General features: G+C 36.7%; 1 pseudogene across 1 annotated transcript in view; it reads right to left on the bottom strand.

The window, feature by feature from the left end:
- The window catches only part of LOC306859068, a 53,651-nt pseudogene extending 31,785 nt beyond the window's left edge, over positions 1-21,866 (bottom strand). The window contains exon 1 of the transcript XR_013786038.1: positions 21,690-21,866. The product of XR_013786038.1 is annotated as an uncharacterized misc_RNA (transcript). The remainder of the gene's footprint in view (positions 1-21,689) is intronic.
- Between the last annotated feature and the right edge of the window lie 83 nt (positions 21,867-21,949).

Genomic DNA, 21,949 nt, shown 5'->3' with positions numbered 1-21,949 from the left:
GAAAATTGTCCTTACTGTAGTTTACCTGGGATTTTTGCTCAAATGGCTCTTGAAATTTAACATGGCAACATGAAATGCATGCATGTAACCCATTTTACTTCTGTTTTTCTGAATCAAAGCGGATATTCAATGAGAAAAAAAAGACTTTATTGCACATATATTCTTTGGACTTGTGTTTATCCCCTATTGACTGGACTGGGAAAGGTGTGAGATTAAATTAAAAGTAAAATGAAATGAAATGAAATAAAATGAGCTCATCATACCGGATGTTTTACAAGAAATGTGAATTTTTGTAAAAAAAAACAAAACAATGATATATATGTATATTAGTATAATAGTATATATAGAGAGAGAGAGAGTACAGATAAAAAAATATAAAAATACAAACATTTTTTAAAATGTAATGTGTGCTGATGAATAATTAATGTTATAAATGTTATTATTTATATAATATATAATACTAAACTAAAAATGAAAATGTATGAGCTGATTATACCAGATGTTTTACAGAAATGTGAAACTATTTTTGTTAAAGCACATACTTTCACTTGAGTTCTCATGAAAAAATATATATATTTATTATTTATATAAAATAAGGTAAAATTAAATTAAAGGGCTTGGTGATGTCAGCCAAAAAAATTAATAAAATAAAATATATAAATACAAACATTTTAAAAAAAGCATAATAATTTGAACTGATGAATCATTTATGTTATAAATGTTATTATTTATAGAATATACAACAATAAACTACACTAAACTAAATTATACTAAAATAAAATAAATGGAATAATGTGTGCTGATGAATCATTAATGTTTTGCGTATCATAGCAGTTTTCACAGTCTGAAACAAAGCCTGCCTCTGACCGCAGGCAATTCCTCGTACCCACTTTGCAATAAAAAATAATTACAAACTCATTAACGTCAACACACTTAACCTGAACAATCTACCATTAGCGAGATGCTCGTAGTTCCTGAGATAAATGTTGAGGTAAAGAGCGTTCTTTATAACCAGAGCCAAAGCTGATGTGATCCACAACCCCGCTGCCAAAAGGATTAAATAACTAAATGTTTGGATCTACCACCCACCGTCTTTTGGACCCCAGCCACTCTGGACAACTCGAGAGAGACTAAATTTACTGCTCAAGAAGAGAGCGGAGCATTGCCAACATAAACCATCGCCCTTATTTGCATGTCTGTCAATATACGTCCATTAACATAGACTGGCTTCGCTATCAGAGTTTATGCTAACACACTCTCCGCAGCCGCAGCGGGAGTCTGGCGTAGGAGGACGATTCAGACCATCTTCTCTGGCCAAGATTTTAACAAATGGAGAAGCTGCGCAGACATGTTGCATTAAAAAGCGTTTTACTGTAATGTGGTGTATATTTCACCATGAAACAACGTGGTATTAAGTACCAGATAAAATGGCCTTTTCCCTACAGGAAGAAGTAAAGTAAATCTACGTGTAACCATCAAAATGTCATGAAGTGCACTTCTACTGACTGCACTATTAGTTCACAATAGGAAGATGTTTATGCCGTGCAGCCAAAGTAAACAAACAAATGGGACAATTCAAAATTCATTTCAACGTCAATGGATTTCATGACCCATTCTGTAATGTTATGTATTTCCAAGTGAAATGTGTGAGAAAATAACATTTTTGGATTCTGATGCAAAGAAAAACTTAACATGCCGTAACATGAATTATGACTCAACATTCGCATTGCATCAACATTTCTAGCAAAAGTCAATGTTAAGGCAGAAGAAATCACTGGAAATGTTCTCAGGTTTGATAGAAAAAAAAGTGGGCAAATTTTTGAGGTCGTGCTACTGCAGCCAGGTGCAGAAAGGTATCCCAGAAATCTGCAGCGTCAGCGGCCTATCAGAGCCTCAGACACATACACCTCACTCACCTGCCACCTCATTAAAGACGCTCTGCAGGTATGCCAGATATGCGCAGCCACCCTTTCCATCTGGATTCACTGACAGCTGCTCTACAATATCAATGAAAACCCAAACCTTTAGTTCTATACTAAAAAAAAACGCTACACACTAGAGTAATTTATTGATCCGATTGTGTTCCTGAAAATGTTTTTGCTGATTTTAGCACACGCAGTATATAAACACATCATTTGATTTGAAGATTTTAAATTCAACCAACACAGATGGATTACATTAGTTTTAACTGATGATTATTTGAAGTGTATACCATTTGATGTATCATTAGATCTGTAAAGTCTACACATGTCAAGATGATTGTGATAGTCAGATGATAGTTAATTTAAGATCTTTTTAAAGGGGTCATTTTTAGGCTCATTTTCCGCAAGTTGATATGATTCTTTAGGGTCTTAATGAAAAGTCTATAACAAACTTTGGTTAAAATTTCTCAATGGTAGTGTAAAAAACACCTTTTTTACCTTTTCAAAATCAGCTCTGTTTTCAGCAAGCCATTCTAGTTCGTGTTGCTTTAAATGCTAATGAGCTCTGCTGACCCTGTTCCTCTCTTCCGTGGTGTGACGAGCAGACTGTACACTTCAGCCGCAAAACTGGCTAACTAGTACATTATTAAGAAAGGTGATTTGCAAAGATTCATAAAAACCCTTATACTCACTTCTTCTGTAGATAAAGCTGGATCACGAACATAGACGCAGTTAGGCAGAACGGGTTCGGTGCATTCCCTTCACAAACAAAAGTAACGTTAATCCTCTGCGTCTTCAGCGGCTCAGATGTCAGGAGTAAATGACGACTGCTTTATTTATTACTTCATCCAATAACAAAACACCTCAATCGCTTAATTGGAGATAATCTTGTCTTCCCCACAATCGCAGACAGCTCACTCAGGGCGGGTCTAAGGTGAGACGGCCTTGTCAATCAACTATCGTGGGAGGGGCCTGCGCAGAACTACATCATTCTGACAGGAATCTCAGAACAGCCTGATTTGAGAAAGGGGATTTTAAAATAGGGATTTAAAAAAAAACACACTTTATAGGATGGATGTGTACACCCACTTCCAACACACATTTATGTTCAAACAACTTGTAAAGTGAATTTTGCTCCCAATGACCCCTTTAAGACCAAATAAAGAAAATTGAAGGAATACATTAAAGGGAACACAATATGTCAATATGGTTTCCAAACGTGAATATCAAGAGAGCAGAAAGAGTTGCATTAGCCACAGTTTAAAAATATAACTTCCAACAGATTTCCATTACTTTTTAATTTGTGCAACAAAAATACTTAGCTATAATATGGAAATTACGTTAACTGTACTTTCTGATGAAGTTTCTTCATCATCAGTATTTTTGTGTTGTTTTCCAGTGCAAATGTCTAAATATTCAAAATACATTTACTTGAGACGCAAAATGACAAAAGATATGAAGTCAATCAAAATGAAGTGAGGGCTCAAAAATTAAATTCATTTAAAGGAATAACATTTTCATTTCCCATTGTTGTTTTAAGCATAAACTCCATTTTGTTCAGTTTCTCAGTAAACAAGACTTGATATCTTCATTTTGCATCTCAAGTACACACCTTGATTTAAGGATGTGTAGATAACTGTTTTGAAAAACATGACAAAAATACTAAGCAGATGCAACATTTAATGCCACGGCTTTATGAAGTTTAGACTTTTTGGTTTGATTTAAGACCTTGACTTAAGGCCTTCGTTTGTGGAAGGGCAAATTAAGACTTTTTAGGACTCACAGAAACTCTGCTGCCTGTGGTAAATTTACTGAATTGGGGACTTTAAGTTGAATTTAACCCTTAACATGCCCTTAAAAATCAAATAAATACACATCTTTAGAAATTCAAACATCCCAGTCAGTCACTGAACGGACAGGAACAAATCAAGAGAGACGTGAGGACAGAGAATCTAATTCCCTTCCTATCTTTCGTGTTCACTCAACAAACCAGGAGAAATAAACAGATCAAGGAGGGTGAGCTTGGAAATCAGGTCTCGAAAACCGAGCCAGGAGAATGAAATCCACTTTGCTGCGCAGTCAGTGCACCACTGTAGGAAATTGATGCGCAGGAAATTGAGAGCACCAATAAAAGTGACTGGAGGCCAGCCGGACTGTCCCATAAAGCCAGCTGATTGATTGGGCGGCACACGACTGCAGATCTCAGGACAGTGTCAGGACAGCAATGGCAGGAGTCCAGCACCAGGTCTGGTTCATGTACAATATTACAACACTATGTGACGGGCCAACAATCCCCATTAACACAGTTGTGTTTATGTGCTGAAGGTCAGACGACATGCTGTGCTTCAGAGATTTTAGAGGGAAATAAAGATGGTCTGGTGCAGTTTCTAGACTTTTTGTTTTCACGTCATCAACAGCAAACCAAAAAAAGCTTTTTTTATGACTATTATACTGAATATCATTAAGCATTATCATTAATATTTGATATATAAGTTTGTTTGCCTTTAACTGTTGACAGTTCATAGAGAAACCTTTTTGAAATAATGGTAAATTTATTTATAAATCAAACCCAGACATAGAGAGCAAATTATGTGGGATTTAAGAGGTACGGCCTCCCTAATTAAAGCTAGACAAAAGAAGTCAGGTTGAGGGGCTCTTATAATTACATATAATTTTTAATACATTCAACAGCATTTTCAAACAACAATTAACCACAAAACTTAGATTACAAGTTAGTCACAATACAAAATGTCCCTTAAATACATGCTTACAAATGTAAGTCTTAACTAGTGGCAAATTTCAGTATACAACACATTTTTGTGTTTGCTAATTTTTACACAATTTGGGTTGAGCAAAAGCAACCTCAAAATGCTGCACTGAAATTATCAACCACAAGTGAAAAATCAACCATATATTTCCAAAAATCAGCACATATATTTTTCAAAATCTTTCTGAAATGTAACCCTAGCTGTAAACAATGGCTCTAGTCCTGCAATATCAACAATATCAATAATTATCTTAATGGAAAATGAGCTGTGTTATGCACAAATGCTGGTTTGACCTCTTTGGCGATGTTTGGCTTATTGAAGGTCAGTTCCATGTAACCAAAAGCTCAGTTTGGACTCTCCGATGCATCAGCACATTTATGACTCTAGGGCCTTAAAGAAGAAACAGAAGGAATGAGAGAGTAAGTAAGAGAGACAGAGACCGAGAGAGAAAAAGAGCAGGATGTGCCGGGCAGGAAGAGCAGCAACTGCTTTTCATGGCTGTCACTGAGAAAAGAGGAGAGAGAAGAAAAGTTGGTTGCTACCTACCTAACCTAGGCTTGGACATTGAATTTGTTCTCTCAGAATATCGCTACACTGGCGTCGATAATGCAAAAGTTTTGTCTTTGCTTAATGCTACAAGCATGCGTGTCCACTGCAATCAAACATCGGCAATGTCATGGGTTCGAATGCCAAGAAAAGGCATGAGCTTGATAAAAAAAATTCTGTTTACCTTGAATGAAAAGTAAATTGCTTTGGATAAAGCGTCTGGTAAAATATTGTACATGCGATACCCAGGATAAACGTACGGTCAGCAGGTTATTATGGCAAAATAAACCCTTTCAGGGTGATGCAAGGCACCTTGGTTTTGTGTCTGGAACCTGATCACCACATCAGGGTATATTTTGCGATAATGACTCGCTGACTGTACATTATCTCTTAGGATTTAAAAATGGGAAGGAGGGGATCAAAAATTCAAGCATGGGCAAAAATAGGCCTCAGTCATTGAATTTCCACTTGCGGTTGGAAAAGGAGATTCCTGCATTCCCAGACAATGGATCGCATTCCCCGACACGTCTGCATGTCCTGTGAATCACTCTCGGCCTGTTGGCCTACAGTTACCTGCGCAAACACCAAATACATCTTAAACCACTCAATTACCCACAATGCCCCGCAATTACATACTCTGTGATACAATGTCAATAGCTGTAATAAGTAAACAACATACTCTTTGATGTATGATCTGAAAAACACTACCTAAAAATTCAGATATGAAATCACAGGAATAAATTACATTTTAAAATATATTCAAATAGAAAGTGGTTATTTTAAATTGTAAAAATATTTAAAAAAAATTGTTTTTGCTGTACTTTGGATCAAATAAATGCAGGCTTGGTGAGCAGAAGAGACTTCTTTAAAAAACATAAAAAATCTTACTGTTTAAAAACTTTTGACTGGTAGTGTATGCCAGCTGGGTAAGCAACATATTTACAAATATATATGGCATTTCCTATTTTAAAATGACGCTAGTAAAGATTAATAATAATAATAATAATAATATATATGCTTCATACTTCTATAAATAACAAAAAAATACAAATTCATCTTTTAAAATTCGCCTAACAATAATAATGATTTATATATATATATATATATATATATATAGATATATATATATATATATATATATATATATATACAGTATTTATATTATTATTTATAACTATAATTAAATTAGATTTAATTAAATTAAATTTATTTTTTTATTTAATTATAATTATAATTAAATAAAAAAAAAATTCTTCTAAAATTCTTATATTGTTTAAAATAATAATTTCTTCTACTTATTATAAATACATAGTGTTTTGTTTATTATTGATAATAATTTATTATTATTACATATATATTTGTGACCCTGGAGCACAAAAGCAGTCTTAAGTCGCTGGGGTATATTTGTAGCAATAGCCAAAAATACATTGTATGGGTCAAAATGATCGATTTTACTTTTATGCCAAAAATCATTAGGATATTAAGTAAAGATCATGTTCCATGAAGATATTTTGTAAATTTCTTACCGTAAATATATTAAAACTTAATTTTTGATTAGCAATATGCATTGCTAAGAACTTCATTTGGACAAATTTTAAGACGATTTTCTCAATATTTAGATTTTTTTGCAACCCTCAGATTCCAGATTTTCAAATAGTTGTATCTCAGCTAAATATTGTCTGATACTAATAAACCATATATCAATGGAAAGCGTATTTATTCAGCTTTCAGATTATGTATACATCTCAATTTTGAAAAATTTACCCTTATGACTGGTTTAGTGGCCAGTGTCACATATTTACATATTTAATATATACAAATAATTTATCATTATTATATAAAATTATATATATGTATATTTACATATGTTAAATAATTTAGTTTGCCAAATCATTCACCTCTAAATGTCCACTTTCCAGCACAAAGAACTGAACACAAGAAACACGAGCACATGGGTTCAGGATGTCGGAAAAAAAAATTTGTTTCCGCTTTTGAATGGGCAATTTTCATAGGCATTAACTCATTAAACCCAGGGCCATTTATTTCCGCACAACAGCAGCTGTGCTTCTGGAAAAGCATTTCAGGTGCAGAGACGCTTTCATGTTATGCATTTTAAAATGCTGATTTTAAATGGTCCTCTCATGCACGTCCAAAGATTGCACCCCTATCAGCCAGTGTCGGCATGCAAGCTCCTCAAAAAAACAAAAAAGAGCAAGAGGGAAAATGCCAAATTGAGATGCTTGTACGGCATCAAACGTCTGCTGCCTATTGGCTTGGCTCCACATGACCAAATATGGTATGAAAAAAGCTCTCTTTCCCGTAAGCAACACGCACAAAAAAAGAAAAACCCAAGGGTTTCACATGCTGTGTAGATAGATAGAGCCTCGTACTCAAACTCGCTGACCACAGAGAGAGAGTGAAGGGACTTCTATCTGCACTCTGAAGGATAGCGCTACGTGACGTCTGAGTAGCATCACACAACAAAACATACCTAGCATACTAGCTGTCCCAAACCACATTCAATCCCTCTTCTACACTCCTCAGCTTGCTGAGGAAAAAAATTGAAAAAAGCTTTTCCCTCCCATCATTTTTGTCCAAGACTGAGCGGTTTTAGCTTTGAGCTACATCTCTTCTTGCATAACTGCGAGAGACCAGAGTGGAAAAAAACGATTCTTGTCCAAATATCCAGTCAAGGAGATGGCCGTGACAGAAAACGCCTCGAAGCAGAACATATCTCAGCGAGCTTTTGATGAATGCTTCACGGTCTACGCTGCGTGTGATGCAGAAGAAATAAAGCCAAACGCATTTAGCATCCTTATCATGACACGTAACGTTTTTCACAACCTGTTCAGATCACCAAAGCATGCGAGAAGACGCCTGCCAGCGCTTAAGTGTTTAAGCGTTCATTTGTCCGGGTTTGGATCTGATGAGCTCAGTGAGATGTCATGCGAGATACCGTTCTATAACAGCGATCGTGTACATTCGCTACATCATATGTTGACAACTGATAATAATTGTTGCAAGGAAAATGATCTCATCCTCATATCATTCAAAACCCTTCTGACTTTCTTCCCTGGAACACAAAAGGAGAATTTCTGAAGAAACTGGCTGCTCTTTTCCATGTACTTTTTCAACTGAAATGGGGTCTGGATCTGTCAAGATAAAACTGCAAAAAACAAACAAAACCTAAAAATTACAATAAAAGCAGTTCATACAACCTTTGCATTGCATTGCAAGTCTTATGATAACTTTGTTGCATGAACAAGCCCAAATTTAATTTGTTATTTATTGATAATCTTGCCCTCCACAGAAGCTATAAACTATTAAAGTTGTATAAACAGCAAAGTCCCATTTTGGTGTTCTTTTAAAGTCATTTAATATACATAGAAAGGATATTAAATGAAAGTAAAGTGTCTATTTTAATATTTCAAATAACTTATGTGAAAATAAAATGTCAACTTTTTAAAACCTATATAAAAAATGAAATTATTATATTTATGATATGATTAAAAACTTGCTGACAAATGGGTAAAACCTAGTGGTTTGAAGGATAGTGGCAAAGATTGGTATAGATTTAAAATGACAATTAATTAGCTAGTTTTTGGGGCTTTAATGTTATCTAATGATTCTTGTTCTAAATATGACAAGATTTTTTGGCATAGCCTATGAACTATTGTTAAAGGTGCTGTATGTAAGTTTTTGACTCTACTAAAGCATAAAAATATTATAATATGTTTGCAGATATTTAAGAAACATGCTAAGCTAACATACGTGTTTATCTGAAAAACAATGCTACAGTCAGTTATTCTCCTTTGAAAATGTGCGTTCCGGGCCAGAATGTCTGTCTTTGTTTTGGTCGTTTTTGTTGTTTTTGTCGCGTCGCGTGTAGTTAGGACACGGCGTAAAGCTGTATTAAACTTTTATTGTTTTGATGCTTGAAAACCCCATCTTTAACCCCAATGCATCCATTTTAACTTGAGAACTACAGACAAGGGGAACCTGTTCTGGTCCAATCGTCACATTAAGCTATTGCATGGCTTCAGAAGACTTTTGTGGCTTTAAATGTGCTTTTTTGACAGATCCAATTAGCTTTCATTTCCATAGAGCAGCACATAATTACATTTTTGGCTGTAATTATCCTTTAAAGCTTGTTTCTGCATATAGGCCATCTACTGAACACCCATCTGAGGTACTGAAAAAATCAGGCTTTGCTAAATATCAATTACATACTACATTTGACCTAACACGAGGGCCTCATTTAGGAGGACGAGGCTGCATTTAGGCTGCTCACTTTTTCTCTCGCAATTAACATAACCCAGCACTCTCCTGTATACATTACAGCTGGAACGTTTAATGGAACATAAAAATGTATTTCTCATAAAGTTAAGAAGTTCCTGATGTGTCTTGTAAAGTGTGTCTATGGAATCCTGCGCACAAGAACGGCAACAAGACTGAAAGAAAAAATATGGGTAAAACCACCAGAGTGATTTAAGGCTCTGCTCAACATCAATATGCAAGAAATATCTTCCCGTTGTGCCCCTACATGGTAGCAATACAAGCCAAAAGCATGAAGCGTACACTCATTGCATGTGTGGAGCATGTTCCCCTTGTCAGAAACCAGCTTCTGTCATGTTATTTGTTTATGCCTCGTAAGTCTCTGAACTGTGTGAAAACATTCACTCCCCGAGGAGTCATCAGCACAGATAGTGACATTTTTCCATCCAGTTTTCCTTTCCATAAGTATTAATCTTCCTCAATGTGACTGTTTTATAGGCCAGGACTCAGACAATGGAATGTGCTTTTCTTCAGTGCACGAGATTTTAAGAGTATTAATTGACAAGAAATTTCTGAAAAATGAAGGGTGTTGCATTCCTCAGGAGAGATATAATAAGATTATAAAAACTCGCGCTGGATGACTTCACTGACAGGCATTACTCGAGGATGCATCATTCGGGAGTTGAAGAGAAGGAACTGTATTTTGTAAGCAAACACGCAGAACACAAGCTCTGATGTTTTAACAAATGGTCACCCAGAGTGTATGTCAATGTACGTCAACATTTGGGGAGGGAGTAATTACTAAAAGCTCTCTGACAGAGATAACATGCTTGAATCACTGCCATCAGAGAATAATATATATATACTTTATATTTTATTATTTTCTAAAATAATAATAATAGTAATCATAATAATACAATTTATTCACATTACCAAGATTCTATATATAGGAATAATAATAATATTAATAATGTTTTAATATTTATTTATAATGACATAATTATATATATATATATATATATATATATATATATATATGAATTAAAATGATAATAATAATCTATTTTAAGCTTTTATATATGGCGATGATAATAATAATAATACTTACTTGATAATATTATTTAATGATATTCATTTATAATGACAGAATTTATTTTACATGAATAGAAGAATGTAATTAAGAATAGAATAGAATATATATACACAAGTATTTATTATATATATATATATATATATATATATATATATATATATATTAATAATTATAAATAAATATTATAAATATTACATAAATTTTTACATCAATAACAATATTTATTAAATCATATTTATAATAATATATATCTCTATCTATCTATCTATCTATCTATCTATCTATCTATCTATTAAAAGTATAAATAAATATTATAAATATATTATATATACATTTTTTACAATAATAATAGTACTAACAATAATATTTTAAAATATTTAATAATATAATAATAATTATTATTAATAATTTAATAATAAGCATATTTCAGTAATGCAAGTTTAAGATATGTATGTATGTACATATGTATGGGTGTGTGTCTGTGTATATATATATATATATATATATATATATATATATATATATATATATATATATATATATATATATATATATATATATATATATATATATATATATACATATACAGTGCCCTCCAAAAGTATTGGAACAGTAAAGACAAAATTGCTCTGTTGGCTGTGGAGTCAAGACATTTACAAATATGATTAAAAGATGAATATGAGCCAAAACTACAGAATGTCACATTTTATTATTGGGTGATTCAACACTTTGATGTTTTACCAGCTAAGAAGTTCAGCACTTTTAGAGTTCATCCCTCTATCTGATGTGAGCATAAGTATTGGAGCAGTTGCCTCACAGGTCTTTCTAAGTGATCAGCTGTGTCCTGTTGCATTAATTCTTCAGATATTAAAAGCAGGGAATGTGTCGTATCAGTTATATCCATTACTTCTGTATTCTGAATCTTGCATTCGATGATGACACACACAAACCAGGATGAAGATGAGGGAGCTGACTTTGAAAGAAAAGCAAGCAATTTGGATGCTAAAAGAAAAGAGGAAGTCAATTAGAGCTCTAGCAAAAACAAAGGGCATGGAGAAATCAAGAGAGGAAACCACCACCAGCGACACCAGCAACCAACAACTACCTGATCGGCTGAGAAAACAACAGTAGTTGATGACAGACAAATCATAAAAGCTGTGAAAATGAATCCCAAATGACGTGTCTGTAAAATCACCAACAACTTCCAGAAAGCTGGGGTGATGCTCTGACAATCTACTGTCCTCAGGAGACTTTGACACAGAATTACAGATGCTACACAGCAAGATGCAAACCTCTGACCAGCACCAAAAATAGAAAGGCAAGATTAGAGTTGGCAAAAAAGCACAAAGTTGAGCCAGAAGAGTTTTGGAACTGTGAACCTTTATCCAAGTAATGGGAAAGCACAAATGTGGAGAAAAAAAATGGAACTGCAAATGATCTCAAGCATACAGCCTCATCTGTAAAGCATGGTGGAGGTGGTGTCATGGCATGGGCATGCATGACTGTCTCTGGAACAGGCCCTCTCAACTTTACTGATGACTTAATGTATGATGACAATAGCAGAATGAATTTCGAAGGGTGCAAAACCATCTTGCCTACCAATATTCAAGAAAATGCCACCAGATTCATTGGGAAGTGCTTCATATTGCATCAGGACAATGACCCAAAACACCCTGCCAGTTCAGTCAAGGAGTTTATAAGGGCAAAGAAATGGAAAGTCTTACATTGCCCAAGTCAATCTCCAGATTTAAATCTGATTGAACATGAATTTCACCAGCCGAAGAGGAGAGTAAAGGCAGAAACTCCTCAAAACAAGCAACAATTGGAATTGGCTGCATTAAAGGCTGGGAAAAGTATTTCAAAGGATGAGACCAAGAGTCTGGTGATGTCTATGGGTCACAGACTCACTGCTGTGATTGTGTGCAAGGGATCTGCAACTAAATAATATCTTTTAATCTTTTATATCTGCCTTATGTTCAACTGTCCCAAAACTTATGCTCACATCAATGAGTGGGATGAACTCTAAAAGTGCTGTTCTTTTTATTTGGTAAAACATGTATGTGTCGAAACGGCTAATAATAAAATGTGACATTCTGTAGTTTTGTCTCATATTCATCTTTTAATCATATTTGCAAATGTCTTGACTCCACAGCAAACAGGGCAATTTTTTCTTTACTGTTCCAATACACACACACACACACATAATTAAAGGATGATGATATATAATGATATACAATATCTATCATAAGTACAAAGATATGCATGTTCACGACAGAATCCATTGTACTTTGAGATTCCTTAGATGACAAATTCCTCAGTGCAGAACCCTTTCCCGTGCCCCTCTCCTCTCTCTTCCAGCTACGCTACCAGATCTCCCCTCTTCTGTGCATATTTCTGCTGGCTGTTATTATTAGCATGGCTCCAGGCCAGCGTTGTCAGGGGCCGAGCGCTGTGTGGCCCCCACGGACGGCAGCTCAATCTGTAAAGATGCAGGTATATCACACACGCACACAGAACGTCACTCACACCGGCCACGTCGCCATTTATAAGACATTGTCTGGCAAATTCACTGTGGCTATGTTTAGTGCCACAGGGCTGTGCAGCCCGTTCAGGAAAACCTAAAAAAAAATAGTTCTTTCAGTGCGGCTGCAACTGCCAGGTCCAAGAAAAATTGTCTCTTTCTCAAGCAAGCACGCAGTCACTTATATTTACCCAGCTTTGGACGATTTTGCGAGCTTTATGATAAATTCCTCTATTTTAGTTGAGTGAAATATTACCGCAGTTAAGCCTAGAAATGTTTGAGTGCAAGCGCTCTGTCATGCAGCTCAACTCGATGTACCCTTCCACTCCGCAAAGCCTTTTAAGGGAAAAAAAGTGCATAAATCATTACCTCAGAGTTCAACATAAAGGACTCCTGCTGCCTAATCTTTACATTTACAAGAAAAACACAAATCTCAGGCAAGCATGAAATTGTAAATAATTGAATATTGGAGCTATGGGGCGGTTTCAGGTTCCCGGGTTGAGGGTAGCTAATGGCCGAACTGGAAATGAGATTAATCCACAAACCCAAGCACCACTGGAGCCACTCCAAAACGACATTGGCTCTTGCTTTTACACACCTGTGCCACACACAAGCACCCATTCAGGGTGCTGACATTGGTTGTGTTGACACAGATCCTGAGTGACTCGCTATTGCGTTTCAGAAGCGCCCGACTCAATTCCCGATCATTAAGTCTAACCTGAACTAATGGAGGGCCGTTATTATCCGCGGTGGTCTCGCAGATGCCTGTCACAGACTTGAGTGGCGCTGCAGCCGCACACACACACAGCAGACAGATTGCAACAAGTGCCCATTGTTCTTGTTACTGAGACCTGGTTCATTAAAGCAAACTTTAATGAGGTCTGCAGGCCTTGCATAGACACACACACACACACACACACAAGACCTCCATCACATTCATCAAAACCTCTCAAGTATTTCATCACTCAAAGAGACACGCACAACTGCTTTTACCCATTTTTAAAGACATGTTTGAATGCTGTGTGCGTCAGTGATTAACAATAACGAGTCTGTAATTACAGCCAACTCCCTATCAATTTGCATCCCCCATATTGTTTGCATCAGGCCAGGAAGAAATAAACAAAGGGCCTGTTTGCTGCTGCTATTGTTTTGGCCTCAGCGTCACCAAGGTTGTTGACCCGGTTCCAAAACTAGAAGACTGTCTACATAGGTACTTGGTTTTAAGGCAGCATAGTAACTGAAACTGAAGCGAGTAATTGCGTTTTATATAAGCATGGCGCTAAGCTAACAGCACAAGATCTATTTTTGTGTCAACAATTTTTGATATTAAATGAAATGCTTCATCATGCCATCTTGGAGGTTTTCTTTTTTAGGGCTGTGTATTGGCAAGAATCTGGCGATACGATACGTATCACAATACAGGGGTTATGATACGATATATTGCGATACTGTAAGCAAGGCGATACATTGGGATATTTCTTATTTTAGGAATAGGATATATATTTTTTAGGAAAGCTGTCACTAAGAACACACCACCATATGCAAACTTCAGCAAAAAATAAATAAATAAAAATAGTTTAACCCAACACACTGGGATCTGCATTTGCAATAATCAGTCCCTATAACATTCAACATTACTGAACCACTTTTTGTGACAAAGGTTGTCGAGCCAGGATTCGAAATTAGGATGCCCATAGCGCAATGGCGCTGTATTTCATGTTTGTCGTACTGAACGGAATCCTCCAGTAAAGCGCAATGGGTTGTGTGCAAACTTCCAAATATCCACCCGAAATAGTAGAATGTCCAGGTACCTTTGGGCTACTCATTTCAACATAATACAATTTGAGACACTAATTCTAATTTCAAATACTATTCAGGACAGAGAGTATGTTGAACTCGGACACAGCAGATTCCAATCGAGTTTAATGATAGCATGCTGCAAAGCTAACATAAAAATCCATAGCCCACAAACACTTGGGTAAAGATTCAGTAATTTATGTTATTAACTGAAAATGTATTTGTTCACAAAGCTAGTCACAATGCATATTTGGATTGTCTTCCTTATAAAGGATATGTGCAATGCTGCCTTTGAATTTGGTCAAAATGTGGCATCTTAACAACATTACGAACCTTTTGGAACAGCTTTTGATGCCTTAAGATCTAGGTAGGTAGTTTACTAGGTCTTGGAACAGAGCTACTATTACACAACCAATGCAAATGACTTACTATAAATACAACGTACATATTTTTATGATTACTGCCTCTGAATCACATTAGGTCCATTCTGAATACATTTACTGACTATTGGGATGTGTATCAAATAAATTCACTGCGTTTTTTGCTCACTTAGAATCACTAGCCCTGCAAAGTACAGCAGGCAAGCGTCTCCGCTAGTGTGGACTCCAACTGAAGGGTAATAAAATCCGCTTTAAAAAAGCCAGACCTGAGATGTTTATTAATAGCATGAGGAGCGATTGTAATGGGCAATCATTAATAACACATTTCTCATGAGGTAAGAGTCTCTCGAATGCCAGTTTGTCTCAGCACAGAGAGTTGCTGATTAAAAATTCTCACCATGAGAGCGCGTTTCTGCGTCTGACTCACTGCCAGCTGTCTGCCGATGAAGAAATTAACTCATTACACAGTGCTTCTCAACTTACAAACACAAACCGAGCTGCAATACCGCAAAGTGACGTATAGTTCCGCTTATGTAAAGCAGTCAGGATGCATTTCATTTACCGTGCGCTGGTAAATATACATTCGAAAAAGGAATCCTGAGTGACAACCACGCCGGCGGCTTTGATCTCAGGCTTTAATCAGCTTTAATTGGCTCTCTCAGAAGAACACAATGACATGTGAAGTGGAAGGAAAAAGGAGGCGAGTGTGCGTGCACGACGCTGCCTCACATTCCTGAGGATCCCTCTGAGGCGACTGTGCTAGTACGTAAATATGCTTCTGATTAGAAGGAAAGAGTTCACTCCATAAAGGCACTCTTAAACAATTACCGCTGCTACCATTAACAGACGCACACATAAAGACTGATGTCTATTAAAGAATTAACAGACAGAGAAATAAGACTAGCTCGCATCATACCACTGAGGTATTGAGGGGATTTTGCTCTGGGGTTTAAAAAAAAAAAAGATTTCAACATCATCAGTCAGCTTTTGTCTTTGGCAGCCCGTGTAGGTCATCTGTTACTCAATACCGCTCAAATTCATCATGCTAGCAGTAACATCACCTCTCAAGATTGGCTTTTTCTTTGACCCAGCTTGGCTCGTGATAAGGATGCATGCACGATTTGACCATGTAAGGCTGAAAGAGCACAAAGCGAGCCGGCAAAGAGAAGCGTGCTTGCTTTCTTAGGTCAGGAGGTCAGGAGAGTTTGACTAGCAGCACGCTAAAGCGCTCCTTACCTCAGCAGAATCGGCATTCATCAAATCAAAGCTCGCTGGCTCTCCCTCAACACCTTTATGGGAGCGCTGGCAACACAGGCCTCTGCTAAGCACCTATATCAACATGACCTCATGCTAGAGTCAACGTCAATTTTCATGCGTTCTTTCGCTTCTGCATCATGGCCGACCCTAGATATGTCCCCTAATTCTTCATTTCCCTCTCACGGAGTGATTTCTGATGGAACGTGCTGGACATCTCTTGATTAGTTTTGTTTGTTTAGTGGTCGGTCGAGGCAGAGGACAGGGAAAATGGGCTCGCCGAGACACTTCCTGTCCATGTTTTTGCAGATGAGAATCAGCTCACTGCAAAAATTAAAAACTCAGATTGGCTACATGTTACTATTATGGTCATTTTGAAAACTTGACATCACATGGTTTTTGAAGGATGGCATATATTCAGGGATGTAAGAATGATATGAAAAGTGGAGGAGCACTAGGCACTGGTTATGAATATTGAATTAACTGATTGCCACTTACCACTCGCATGTTCATTCAGACCAATGAATGAACATTCCTGTAGCTCAAAGAGATGCCAAGGTCATGGGTTCGATTCCCAGGGAATGCATGAACTAATAACATGCACAACTTTAATGCAATGTAAATGACTTTGGATAAAATAATAAGCCAAATGCATAACCAGAATTGCCCCTTGATGATGCTACCAGTTAGCAGGTTCTTCTCCTTAGTCTTAAATGGAAAGTTCACCTAAAAATGAGAATTCTGTCACCATTTAACTCACCCTCATGTCGTTCTAAACCTGCATGACTTTTCTTCTGAATTTTGAAAAATGTCTTAATTTTTCTTGGCCATTCAATGAAAGTCAATGTTGCTGGGACCCCAATGACTTACACAAAAGAAAGTAAGTTACAGAGGTTTGGAACAACATGAAGATGAGTAAAGGATGGCAAAATTTAAATTTCTGGTTGAACTAGTCCTTTACACAGTCACAGCTTTATATGGCCAGGCTGCAGTTTTCTTTGCATTGCAGCCAAGCAAAAATAACAATTATATCTCTAAAATGGTAAATGTTCCCTTATTCTAAAATTGTCCATATTTAGACAGTTAATCAATACTGCAGCTTCTTAGTTGTCATCTTTATTCCCAACTGAAGCGTTATCCCTTAAGTCCAATTCTGCCAGAAGAGTGGAGAAGTAAAAACATCCATTAGCCTTCATCACCCCTGAAAAATCCTGACAAACCAGCGGTCTGAGCACAAGCCTAGTGCACTTAAGATCTCCTCAAAATCCAAGCCAGGCACCATTAGACTTTTCCACTGAAACCTGCCGTCTCAATAAAGGACAACAAACAGACCACAAAGTCAAATTACAGCAAAAAAAAATAAAAAATCTGGACTCTTGCTGCAGAAGGACTTAATGTAAAAGGCGGGAGGAATTTCAGATTTATATATTACTAACAAAACATCTGGGGCACTTATTGCATATTTGCAGGGACCTAAATAAACACGAGCTAAAGTTTCAGATGGCTCTGATTTCACAATCGAGGAATGCCCCCGTTTCGCTGCGTTTCCCGATCGTCACCGTTGGTTTGGAGCTCAGCAGTTCTGAGAACGCTCTGAAACGCTGCAGCGTTACACAACTGCGGTTCCTGGATCCAGTGCTTTAAAATTACAGGCTATCAGATTCAAAGCGGCAGAGGAATAGCTGAACATATGAAAGGGGAAGGGTTAGAGAGCTGCATCTCCTGAGGTTTCTGCAGCACGTCAATCATGCTAACAAAAAGTTACTTGAACACCTCACAAGAGTCATCTAAAATAATCATTATTGCAGCTTTGCTTTACACAATGACTTTGAGGATGCTTTGTATTTCCAAAGTGTAAGAACGAACGAGCAATAAAAATAGAAAGAGAATGCATGACGCATGTGCATAAATCTTTTTGTGGATAACCAAAAATTATTTCAGTGCAGTCAGTGATGGGAGTTTCATATCTAGGAAATTGTTTTGCACATTTAATGAGAACCTCTATAATGCAAACTGGCAAATTAAATTGTCAGCTCAACTCAATATAATTATATGTTTTGATGCATTTGAGGGATCCAAATAGAGTTTTGGCAAATGTTCTGCTCTTGATAAAACAAGGCCATGAATGTAGACTAAACCAGATAGGAAGCAGAAGGACATCAATCTAGAGTGTCCGAATGCCCAAATAGGGCCAGGCTGTATGAGACTGTAAACCATGTGACAGCAGAAATGTGTCCGCAGATTCTGCTATACTTTTTATACCTGCAGTCTGACACCAAACAGAAAACTATAATCTACTCTGCATGTTGTTTTATAGACAGGTGCCTCCAGCGTACAGCTCCATTGATTATAGTGGGAGCGATTTAGTTTTGACGTGACATGCCACTCACAGGTGGCAAGCAACATCACAACTTGCCATATTTACAAGAATTCATCCAGTCGTATTTATACTACTGTTTTAATCTTAAGTGTTAAATGTTAAGCAGCTGTTTCAGAAGTAAGGCTACACTTATTCATTTGTTATGAATGATCTCAAGGCTGCAAAATAAATACAAAAAAAAAATACAGAAAAAAAACTGTAATATTATAAAATATTATTACAATTTAAAATAACAGTTTTTATACATTTTTATACTTTAAAATATAATTTATTCCTGTGATGCAAAGCTGAATTTTCATCAGCCATTACTCCAGTTTTCAGTGTCACATGATCCTTCAGAAATCATTATAATATTATGATTTATTATCAGTTTTTATTAAACAGTTGTGCTGCTTAAGATATTTTGGAAACTGTGATACTTTTTCCAGGATCCTTTGAATAAAAAGTTAAAAAGAACAGGATTTATTCAAGTCTTTACCTTCACTTTTGATCAATTTAACACATCCTAGCTGAATAAAAGTGTTATTTTTTTTCTATAAAAATGAAAAAAAAATGTAACGACCCCAAACTTTTGAATGAAAGCATATAGTGTTACGACAGTGTTACAAAAGCTTTCTATCGGCACTACATGACTGTGTAATACACAAAATCATTGTTTTTTTTCTCAGTAAAATAACTATATACATGACACCATCTATACATATAACTACTCATATAATATCAAACTACTCATATACCCATTACCGGGAAAAAAAATATATTAAAATAATCATGGAGAATTAAGCCTCACTTGTCATAAACACTGCAATCATCTTCTGCCAAAAAACCCCCGCCACCATAATTCAAGAAGAAAAGACAGTATTTTTGACATTATATGACAACAGTTGCTTAATGTATCTAAGTGACAAAGACTATCTCAAACATTAGGCTAGTAGTCAACCGGTGTCTATAAACAAAACGAAGATCCCAGAATTGACATTTTTTTGGCTTTTATTGTATCCCATTATAAACATTTGCATGGTTTAATGTGCACATTTCATTTGCACCTCACGTTTGTCATCTTTTCCCCACTGAGAAACAACCAAAGTCCTTGGGTTTCTAAATGGAGGAAAACAATACCGTCTTTTTCCTTGGATTACGCCGGTGTCATCCTTTTGGCAGTAGATAGTGTTTATGACAAGGGAAGAATTTCATTTCTCTCAGGTCATTGTGACTTTATTCATCATGATTTACATGAGTGGCTCTGGATGGGTCTATTGTAAGACGGACCCTCTAGACCCCTACAGGCAGCCTGTTCCCATAACCCAACAAAGAGGGAGCCAAAACAGAGAAAGTGCAAAATGGGGGAAAACAGTGCATTCCAGAGACTATTCCAATCATCGCATTCAGTCTGTTCCTTTTAAGGCGAGGGCATTCCCCACATATTTTCCAAACACCACACTGTTATCAGATCCCGTTTCATGGCCAATTACTGGCCCGCAGTGTTGTGAGCACTACGCTTCACTGTCCGTGCTGCTATTCTGACAGCAAATCACTCCATCATTCTGCGTTCAGATCTTCCCTCAAGCTCTAACTCGTACATCTAAAGGTCAGAGCAATAAAAGGAGGTCCAGAGTCACAATCTGACAGATTCTGTATTAAGCTGCACACACATTATAAACTGAATCAGCCGAATACGCAGCTGCCCTACAGTAGGCATAGAAGCCTGGCCTGTGCACTTGTGTTAATAAACAGGGCCATAAAATTAATTTAATAGTTTGCAATAAGTACAGAGCTTGCATTCTTTGTCGGTCGGGATTTACGGGTTCGCTGCCAAAACGCAAACAGCAACTATCAAGATGCTTCATAAATGCATTGCTTTAGTTAAACAAGCACTCAATGGTTCCCAGAAGAGAAATTTCCCAAAGAATCCAGTCTAAACCCCCCACCCCCTCAGCTTCTTCCCAAATCCCACAACAGACATGAATTAAACAATATAAGAATGTTCATGGCCGGTGATTCCACACCACAAATATTTTGAGAAGAGAGTATGGAGATGCGGGCAGCCAGAGAAAACCAAATCCATTTTGGACGATACCAATGAGAATCTAATGGGCTACAGCATCCCTAAATCTAAGCATGGGACAGTAGCTTCCTATTTATGTAGACTACAGGATGCTAAAGTGACACTAGAGAGGTTACTTACAGAATCCCTCAAAAAGATGCAAAAAAGCTGAAGATTTAAAGGTTTTATTGTGGCAAAGCAGACTTAAAACCAATCCATTCAGGTCAACAGAGTATCAAAATGCCTTTTTTAGACAGTTTTGGCAGCTGCCAACCAACCCAGGCCCTTTTCTACAGATTTTGGATTGTAGGAAAGAAATCCAGGCTGATTCTTAAATAAGATAAAGTAGTATGCAAAACGGTGGGTGTGGAAAGAAAGGGGACAAGAAATAGGATTAAGAGACTTGAATAAACATTCAGTTTAAGTCTCAAACACTCAAATAACAACATGCATCAATGCACAAGTATATTTCGCCTATCTATCCCAAAGCTGAATCACAGATTTCGAGCTAAGTGCAAACTAACATATAGCCTAATATTCAACATACTATAAAATGCATGCAATATAAGCCACGCTTTTCAACAAAAGACTTCAGTGAGACTGACGCCAAATGGTTAATGTTTTATCAAGCAAGGAGGAAGATATTGTTAAAAGCGCGTAAAGTTAGTAAACTCGCATCCAAACATCTGGCAGTGACGGTAAAACTCACCGAGCGAAGTGTGCGTCCTTTAGATGTGCGAAGAAACCTGCGAAGAGAAAATAACTTGAGCTGTTCCTTCACTCCCCGTTCAGTAACAGGAATCTGAGTTTGGGAAGCTCCTCCTTTATAAGCATTCACTCCATCCGACCTCCGCCTTCTCCAGCCGCCGAGAACAGCTCCAGACTCGTCTAAAGCACTGGCAGCACGATTTAATAACCTTCATTTGAATAATAAATAATAAACGAACACTACTAAATTATAGCATTCTT

This window comes from Barbus barbus (assembly GCF_936440315.1).
Source record: "Barbus barbus genome assembly, chromosome: 39".
Classification (NCBI taxonomy): Eukaryota; Metazoa; Chordata; class Actinopteri; order Cypriniformes; family Cyprinidae; genus Barbus; species Barbus barbus.
Note: the sequence above shows the minus strand (reverse complement) of the source record. Positions and strands in the feature narration are given on the sequence as shown.